Source organism: Corvus brachyrhynchos, unplaced genomic scaffold (genome assembly GCF_000691975.1).
Source record: "Corvus brachyrhynchos isolate BGI_N302 unplaced genomic scaffold, ASM69197v1 scaffold28, whole genome shotgun sequence".
NCBI classification, from domain to species: Eukaryota; Metazoa; Chordata; class Aves; order Passeriformes; family Corvidae; genus Corvus; species Corvus brachyrhynchos.
Window position 1 is genome coordinate 4,263,401 of NW_008246058.1, and position 8,422 is coordinate 4,271,822.

The 8,422-nt window shown below is 39.2% G+C and overlaps 1 long non-coding RNA gene across 1 annotated transcript; it reads left to right on the forward strand.

Moving 5' to 3' along the window:
- The first annotated feature begins 857 nt into the window (after positions 1 to 857).
- On the forward strand, positions 858 to 6,279 carry LOC108449565. Its single transcript, XR_001865782.1, has 3 exons — positions 858 to 2,264; positions 2,819 to 2,931; positions 4,819 to 6,279. It is a non-coding gene; the product is annotated as an uncharacterized LOC108449565 (long non-coding RNA).
- Positions 6,280 to 8,422: the final 2,143 nt, after the last annotated feature.

Genomic DNA, 8,422 nt, shown 5'->3' on the forward strand with positions numbered 1-8,422 from the left:
CTGCAAGTCCACCTTCCAGGAAATCGAGTGCTCCAGGAAGGCCTGGAGGAGCTGTGGACTCTTCTGCTCTGGGATGAGTCCAGGATGCCCATCCTCTGTCATCCATGGAAACGGCCTGAGTAATTACGGAAGACGTTCCTGCTCTGCTGGATCCTGTGCCCATTTGTCCTAACTTTATCAAATGGTCCCTGAGGAAAAAGGGTGAGGGATCTCTCTTATACAGAAGGAGGCAGGTCCACAAGATTTTTCTCCAAAGGTGGGAAGACATTCTTGAGATTGAGACAGACATTGTTAAATGATATAGAATGCAATTCTGAAATTTGTGGCAATCTTGAGAATGTTTTAAGGTTTCTGAAAAGAGCCAAAAGTTCTGATAACTTGGAGCTTTTGAAAGTAGCCTGTACAAATTGTTGCAAAAGTAAAATTTGGGAAAACAGCCAGCATTGGCAGAGAAAAGAAGTGTTGTTTCCAACATGTGACTCTAGGATTAATTCTTTTCTGCCAATTCAAATGTTTTGTAGTTTTAATTGCCTTCTATTGCTAACTTTTTGTTCATGCATAATGTGTATGATGGTTCAAGTGCTAAAGAGTATCAACATTGCACTTCAGATGTGGCAGTTCTCCTGGGGAAGCAATGTGACTCCTGTAGAGCTGTGGGGAAAAAATTTTGAAGATAAGAAAGAAATTTGGCACATGACTTACACAGGCTTTCCTCCATGGCAGGGTTTCTACCTGACCTTTTTGCCTTTGAAACTTTTCCTTCACTGTTGCTGAAATTAGTCTGTAAATAGCTAAAATAGATATGCATGGTTCTACTGTTATAATAATATTAGTTTATTTTCTCTTTTTAGGAACTGTACAGAACATCAGATTCTGATGCCATTCCTGGGCTGCAGGCTCTCCCTCGGACCACCCTTCATTTTTATTTGAACAGCACCTAGCATTAAAAGGACTTACTTTCCCTTTAGCCCTCAAACCATATAAATGCATGTAAACAGTAATAACTGGCCACCAATGCACTTCAAAGTGGACCACAGAGATCAACAGAGGTCAGGTCCTCTTTAACTCCATGAAAAAAGCAGCAATACCCTTGAAAATTAGGAATAGTGGGAAGTGATAGATATTTATTCCTGACAACCAACTGTTTCCAGAGTAGAAATCAACTCATACTTTGTAAGAGAAATAAGCTACCTCTCTAAACTTAGATTTTAAAGCGTCAGCCTCTCTACTCCTGAAAGTGTGCATTCACTGCTAAGGTACACAGTGGCCGTACAAAAATTTTCCTACCGTTAAGTTGGTATTTAATTTACCTTTCTCTTGCAAGTCACTTGAAATTAACACTCAGTAAATTGTTTTTAGGGGAGACGTGGTAGGGACAAACTGAGTATCTAAGTAAACCCTGCTTGTCCCTTGCCTGAATAAATTAGGACTATTAAAAAAGACAGTGTCGGGTAATGGTGGATGTGTAATAAAAATTATAAATAGTATCTAACATTTTAAATATTTCACCCATCTGTTCTTTATGGAATATCAATATGCTACTCATTTGCTAAGATTTGACTCAACTGGTTTTTTAATGACCCTTGACATACATACCCAGGACAAAAAGGGAGACAGACAGGAGAGACCTCACCACAATTTATCAGTGATGACACTAGGGAAGAACCTTGTATTGATTATGTGCTGCTCAGTCCATTAGATAAAGTTATAATGTCATAGGAGGTTGGTGCTAGAATGGTCACAGTTGCTCAAGACATGTTTAACAGTGTGGGTGTTTAGTCAGTGGAGGCGGTGAAATTGTTTTTCTAAAAGAATGAGCTGTGCCACCAGGTGAAGGAGCTACACAAGGAAGTGAATAGAATAGTCAAGAAAATGAGTGAGAGATTGATAGGTTGTTCTCAGACACTACAGTCTCAAGAGTCTCAAACTTTCACTGTGGTAGAGAGCCAGGTGAACTTGGAATCCTGTCAAGTAGCTAGTCAAGAGTCTGTTGAACAGAAGGTTGGAAGCTGGTCACCATCTGTACCATGAGAAAACCAGTGTGACCAGTGATAGGCAGTGGGACATGTCTACCAGGGATCACCTAGCCACGACAATGACACTGATGAATTATTCTTCAAGGAGCTAAGGGACACCTCCAAATCAACTGCCCATGCTCTTATGGGAGACTTCAACTTGCCAGATGTTAACTGGGAACACCATACTGCTGGCACAAACAGGGCCAGAAGATTCCTGAAAAACCTGATGATTGCTTCATTGCACAGGTAATGATAAAGCTGACTACGAAAGTTGGGCTCCTGGATTTGTTGCTTGTTACCAGAGAGGATCTTGTGAGTGAAAGAGGAGATTGGTGGCCATCTTGGCCATGGTGACCACAAAGCAATTGAGTTTAAAATTTTAGTTGACAAGAGGAAAAGTGCCAGCAATACTTCAATCCTGAACATGAGGAGAGCAGACTTCAGGCTGCTAGGAAACTAGTGACTAAGGTCCCCTGGGAAAATACTTTTGAAGGTGCTGCGGTCCACCCATGCTGGTCACGTTTTAAGCAGCACCTCCTAAGGGCCCAGGAACAGGCAATTCATAAATGCTGGAAGTCAAGCAGATGAGTCAGAAGACCAGCTTGGCTGAAGGGGAATCTTCTCTTGGAAATAAGACAAAAAAGGAAGGTGTATGCCCAGAGGAAGCAAGGTCATGTGACGTGGGAGGAATACAAAGATGTTGCTGGTATTGGTACAAAAATGAACTTAGTACTGTTCCATTTACTCTTCTCACTAACTTTTCACTGAATTGTTCTTCCCACATGTGCTCTCTCCTCCAGGTTCACTGACTTTGGAAAGATCTGTGGGAAGAATTGCCCTTCTTTCACATATCGGGAAAATCCGTTCTTGCTGTCCCACTTACACATACCGGTTGTGTGAAAGCACAGAGCAGGTATTAGAAGTGCAGCTGTGTTTGAATTAATTCATGGTGTATTTCATAGTGGTTGCAATTAAGTTTGAATGAAGCAGTTCATAAATCACTGGTTTTTATTTTTTTAGATCATAAGTTAATCTGTTGTAAATTCTTCCAGAATTAAGCATGGGACGTGGCCAAATATGCACCACCTGTAACAAACTGGACCAGTGTCATGGCTTTTGTAAAATGATTTGTATTGTAAGGTGCCTAATATGCAGAACTCAGCTACTCAAACACAACTTGAACAGCAAATCATGCAATTCAGAGTTGAAGATGGCAGCATTTTGTTTGAAGACTCTTTTGTATGCTAATGATCTTCCATTTCTATCTCTTTCAAACTGGGACAGGAGCAGGGAGGAGCTCACTCTTTATTGGAGATTCTGTTCCCCAGATGTAAGCCATGACCCTAAAGTGTGCAAGTCCCCACCATACCCTGCTGCTGACATCTAAGCCTATATCAAAGCTGCACCTTAATCTTTGCAGCTGGTAGCTAATTCATCTCATCTAGTACGTACCATGCCTGCACATACCAGGACTTGACTTTTTTTTTGTATTTTCAGAAACACTAGGTCTGCAAATCCATATCTGAAACCAGCATGTTGACATTTAACATAACTGACATTATGACATGCTCAGTGATCTATTCAAAATTTGCTCAAGATTGTTATTTTCCAGGTCTCTGAACATATGCACTTGTTAAACATGCTTTATTTGTGTATGTATCGACATAGATTAAAAAGTGCATTTATAGAATTAGTCGATCTGATCCTGGAGTAGCTGTTGAGCTAGTTACATAATAGAAGTTACTCTCTATACTCTCTTGAAGGAGAGAAGTGATTTCCATTCACTCCAAATCAGACGCCTTTTACGTGATTTCTGTATCTAGCATTGGTGCCTCAGTGTATCTTATAGCACTACATTAACTAACTGAAATAAGTAGGAAGCATGTTTATGCATGCAGATATCAATATGGAAAGTTAACATTGTTACTATTAGAATCAAATAAATACTATTACAAACCCTGATCTTATCAGCAATTTTTTAGCATTTTCTTGTCCTTGACTTGCCAAGTAAGATGACTAGCAGATGTGAAAGGTACCATTCTGAAATCAGTACGGAAAATATTTCCTTGGACATACCCATTGATAACACATATATTTATTTATGTATTTGTGTACCACTAATTTGTGTAGGACCATTGTAACCCACAGAATATGGGAGACATCATATTTCATTGGCAAAATGTCAATTAATTTGCCACCCCCATTACCCTGGATGTCTCACATGCCTTGTAACAATCTTCAGGATGAGAGGGATCCCACTGATGTAAGCCCTGTTAAAATGGAAACTCTGGTGAGTGCCAGTCTTCTACTTCTCCCACTGCACCCTGTGGAAATCTAAACTGTGATTATAAAGTTAAGAGGACACAATCTAGAAACATTTGTATTCAATAACTATGTGCCATGCCTTTGCTAGCTGGTTCTGTGAGGCTCTTACAGAACTACCATGCCAATCAAGTTTATATTGAAGCAAAAAGTCAATCAGCCACACAGGTCTTTGCTTATGTTGTATAACATCTCATATGTCATATAATCACAGAATTGTTAAGGTTGGACCTTTAAGATCATCAAATCCAACCATCCACCCAGCATCACCACCATGTTCACTGTTAAACCACTGGATGACAAAATCTTTTAAGTTGAAGCAGATTTGTCTGAAGTTGGCCTTAGTGAAATGTAAGAAGTTACATGCTTGGTGCACATATAACATATGGCCACAGCCATACATGGATCTGCCTTATGTATACTTTTTTCTCTGGCATGCTTTTGAAAGAGCTTATCCAAACTTTCTGTCTATCTGCAGAGCTGCATCCAACCAGTCTGAGTGCTGGTCTACTTTGGGTGGAAGTAGCCATTCACAAAGGAGACCTCTGGTCCCTGAAGGCTGACTCAGCATTATTGAATTCTCACAGGTGGGTACTTGAAAATCAGGCATAGCAGTGTTACAGCCATTACACCCAAGCGTCCTTTCAGTCTGGCCTTCAGTATTATGGGATGTGGCTAAGGAAATGTCAGGCAGAACAAGCACCAAGTTCTGCTGCACGGCATTATGAATTGCTGTTGTAACCAGTGGAGCATCTTCCTTCTTTACACCAGAACTTTGTGTAATAAAGTCTATTGGATAATGTGCCTGACCACTCATTCATTTCCTTGGTACTGATTCCACATTCAAGCTCCAGCAAAGGCAACCTCTTTTGTATTTTGATATGTGGAGAATGGGAAGGGAGAAACTGAGCATTGAATTGTAATGCCTGCTTGACATCTTGCTTCCCTAATACTTGTCATTAGGATGTTTAAGTTAAAAACAGATCATGTTTACAGTGAACTGTGTGGAATTCACATTCCAGCTCACAGCAATCCCTTCTGGTATTACAAATTTATTACATTAAATGAAAATAATTTTCATCCAACAGAGGCTAAAGCAATCACAACAAACTTGTTTAATATTTGATTTACTTTAGGAGTTTTCCAGAACTCTATCTCTAAGTTTGCTTTTTCTAGTGAAGAGTTTGGTTACTTGCTGTTATCATAATTTTACATTGGAGTCAAGGATAAAATGCTGGACAGCTCATCCAATTACTTGTTTCAAAAATGATGCCTATATTTGTGGTGAGTATGACAAAGCCTGTGTGTGTAGTTACAAAATGTGTAATACGTATTCATCCACCTATTGCTTTGGGTATGTGCTACAAACTTTGTGAGGCTATTCACAGCAAACAAATCCTACCACTGAAATACTGAAATTGAAGTAGTTTACCCTTCTTTTACAGGGGTGGATTAAACAGAAATATCAGTGTTTCACCATCCTGCCACAGATATACCAAATATTTCTTTAGATAAAAAAAAACGATGTTGAGAGATGCAGCACAGAAGGAATCAATTCCTGATTTTTTCCCCTAATTTACTCATTTTTATGCTAACTAGAAAACAGAAGACATGATGTTTACTGTGAGTAGTTGATTGCAAAAAAAATTTTAAGCAGTATTTTCAGTACATATAGAAGCAAAAGGTTACACTGAGAAAATGGATCAGATTAAAACAAACACTACAGCTTTTGAAACATTCCTAGGGTGAAAAAAAATGTTGATTTCTGTGTGTCCAACCTGATATGCCCTTAGAATGACCTGATTTTCTGAAACTAAAGTCTCTGTCATATCACTTGTCACTTTTGTGACTTTGGAACAGATAGTTAAGATAATTTGGGTTGGTATCTATCTTGGGGTGATTTTATGATGTGTATCCCCTATTGCTGCTCCATGCCCAGAAATTAATTTTGTGCCTTTCTGTGGCTTTAAACTGAGCCTGAGAGGGGGGAGAGGAAAAAAAAACTGAGCAAACTTCTCAAAGCAGTTTGTTCAAGGACACAGAGATACACAGACTCCTCTGCGTTCTGCAGCGGCGGGAGTGGGAGGAAGCACCCTGCTTGCTCTTCAGCCAGCTTTCGGCTACTTTTTCTCTGGAGGGAGACGGTGAGTTGAACTTTGTTTTCCTGGGACTTTGGGGTTTTTTTCTTTCTTCTTTTTTGGACTGTTTCAACATCAGAACACATCGGGAGAGTTCTCCACCGAGGCCCAGAGGTGGGCCCACCATGACCCAGCTCCGAGGAGGAGGAGGGAGACCATCTACAGAAGGACTCTGAAATTTTCCCAGGTTTCTCTCCACAGTGAGAGGTTTTATTATTTAGCATTATTATCCTTTTCCTGTGTGTTTGTTAAATAAATAGTTTTTATCTCTTTCACTTTCCTCTGAGGAAAGTTTCTTTTTTCCCGAACATGGTGAGGGAAGGCTGGTTGTAACCTGCCTTCTATCAGAGGATATTTTTCCTCCAAATTTGTCCAAACCGGCACAGTATTAAATTGTGATGTTCTCGTGGAAATTATTAAAAGCTCCAGCGTTATATGATGAGTGTGTTAAGATTTCCATCTGATCCAGCAGAAGGCTTGCCTATTTAAAAGTTTATGCTCTCAGCTCAAGGGATTTTATGTCAAGGAAAACTTTAATGATGGAATGAATGAAGTATTTTATCTTAATGTAGCTTTAATTTTCATGATTTGCCATATTCTAGGCCTTCCTGATATTTTCTGCAGCAAGTGTTCAGAAGTAGCACAGAAGCTTGAATGTTCAAACACATCTCCCAGCTTCGTGTCCTTCCCTGGTTCTCTTGCTTGTAGTTGCAAATCAGCCTGACAGGAGAGACAAAACTGGTTCCTTAGAAGGCTCTATGGCCAGAAAAAGGACTCCAGCATAACTGAGCTGGCTGTACAGTCCATTTCTAAACTCAGACACCTTCCATGGCTTGTGCAGGATGATTCTCAAACTCCAAATTAAAGTACACTATTCTTCTGAGAGCCTCTCTGAGTGGGATGTAGACATCACTGCAGAGTTCAGCTTGAATGTGAAGGTAAGACAGAGAACGGGTGGTGCTATAAGACAATAAAAGTAACATCCATTAATAGGAATTTGTAATAGAATTTTCAGAGTTTGAAATTTAAATTAGTTATGATTAAAGTTTGAGTTTCTATAAAGAATTATTTTAGTAGTGTTTTAGGGGACTACAGTTGGACCTTCTCTCTTCTTTTGTAATCAACATCTCTGTCACCAAGAGAAAGCTCGCAAGAGCACCTGTAATGAAATCCTATTTCATAATTTATATGTGATGAAAATTTCATCTTTTGAAATCCAAATGCTGAACTGTCTTTAAGTTGGTGAATTTGGATACTGAATGGAATCTATACCATTTATTGGTTTGGATTGACTAACGTTCCACAGCACTTGCATTTTGAATGGCTCAGTATTTCCAAAAACTCCTTGTTTTTATTTCAGTTACGACTGCCACCATGAAGCTTAGAAACTGCACTGCATGTTTAATGAGAGCTAAATATTCCTTACTGCCTTGAGAGCTTTTAGAGGAAAACGGAAACTTTTCTTGTTTAGTCTAAACAAACATTTAAAATCAATCCCGACCACATTTGGTTTGAGAACTCCCTATGATGGAGCTTGTTTTTTTATTTTCAGCATCTTCTTGTTCATCTGCTGGAGATTATTGCAGTACCACAATACAAGCGGTGTTTTATGGGGAAATTTTGCAGTGTAACATGCCTTGTGCCTCTGCATATATTAGATTTTTTTTTTTCTGGGGGACAAGTTCAGTCCTTCCTCAAGCATGAGAAAATCTTTTTGAAAGTTGCCAAAAATCCTCTCTAACCAACATTTTTTTTATATTTTATGACCCTCATTAGTCTTTGTTTGGACATCCCTTTATGCATTAACATATGGTATCAATAAATAATACAAGTGTTCACAGTTCATGCCATCCTGTGAAGCACACACAATGGGATGTAAATTACATTGAAATAAAACTGCATGAATTATCTATATAGACAACCAGAATCGTCATCCTTTAACCA